The following is a 1588-nucleotide window of genomic DNA, read 5'->3' as shown; positions in this document are numbered from 1 at the left end:
TTTTTTGAAATCACTTCAACTTTTTTAAAATCATTTAGAATCTTTCGAGATTGACTAAAATGAATTCAAATCATTTTAATTTGCTTAAACTCCTTAAAATATGGGTTAAAGTAGAGTTCCTCTGGAGAGAGTTGTGTTACCACTTACTCCGCTCCTTATTGGTGCCGCGTAAGCGAAATAGGATGTTTTGAAATTGCCGCGACTTTCAAGTCAAACTTAATGTTTTGGCACTTATAGATAAGTAAATAAATATAATGAAAATAATAATGTTTAAAAAGCGGAAAAAAATATTTTTATACACACTTTAAAAAAATTATATTATTTAAGACTGTTTGATAAAGGATGTAACATCTAATATATACTGAGTAGAATAACAATAATAATAATTTAGATTTGTTCTTTGAAAATTATCAGTACCATTTCATTTGGTTGACTCTAACAGCTCTTTGCTCTCAGGTAAAAAAAATCATGATTTTCCATAGAAATTCCTTATAAGTAAGGACACTCAGAGTACTGTGGAGCTTATACAGAATGTACATAGAGTTTCTATAGAATGAATACAGAACGAAAAGGCTATTTACAGAAACTCAACATGAACTCTATATGTCCAACCTTCTATAGAGTTTTTATAGAATTTCAGAATTATTTTTTACCTGGGTTTTACCTTCTAGAGCTTTTGATAAAACAAAAATAATCGCTCTCAAGCTATTACTTATTTCTACCAAACTTTAAAGGAATATTCTTAAAGAATCCACCACTTTCGAGAAAAAAACCTTGTTAAAAGTACTACACGTTCGCAGAAACTAAAATATTGGCACACAATGAGTTCGATAACTTCTTTATCTTTCAATTTAAGAAAAAACAAAGCAAGAATGTAATTTTGCGCTTGCGAAAAGAAAAAGAATCACTTTACTTAAATATTACCAAACATGAGTTTTGCGCCACTTCTAAATTGGACCGGAATAGAATCTTCAGTACAAACATTAGTTAAATCAAAACTATTAGCTTAAGGAAATAAAACGAATATCTGAAATCAGACACTCACGCCGTTATGCCCAGGAAATTTTGAAGTAAAGAATTGACCGGATAAATACAAAAACTTTGCTCGCGCCTTTTTAGGATTCACTTTTTTATTATTTGATATTCATGATATTTATGACTTTTTTCTCCGTGCACTATTCCTTCAAAGATCCATCACATTGTCTAATAGTATTTTCCGATAACGATGCTAGCATTGTATCTGCAGTAGCAGCCGAAATTTCCTTTTTTTAAGAACGCCTACCGGACAACACTCCTGCAATCAAAGTAAGGCTTTCCGTTGGTGTATTTTGTATTTTCTTGTGAAAAAATAGTAATTCGGGCGATGGTTACTAGAGATCCAAACATATCTGCGAGCTCCCTAATTGTACACTTGGTTCTTCTAGAAAATGATTTAACTAGTTTTCTTAAATGCTTTCTTTTCTTATTAGTCTGTTCTAGAGTATATTTCTCAGAATCTGCTATGAAACCTAAATAAGTTGACCTTTTTAATGGAGTTTCGTTGCTTGTCTTATAGTTTGCTGGAAGTCCTAATTTCTCAAAAACTTTT

This window comes from Belonocnema kinseyi, chromosome 4 (assembly GCF_010883055.1).
Source record: "Belonocnema kinseyi isolate 2016_QV_RU_SX_M_011 chromosome 4, B_treatae_v1, whole genome shotgun sequence".
NCBI classification, from domain to species: domain Eukaryota; kingdom Metazoa; phylum Arthropoda; class Insecta; order Hymenoptera; family Cynipidae; genus Belonocnema; species Belonocnema kinseyi.
This window is presented reverse-complemented; position numbering follows the sequence as displayed.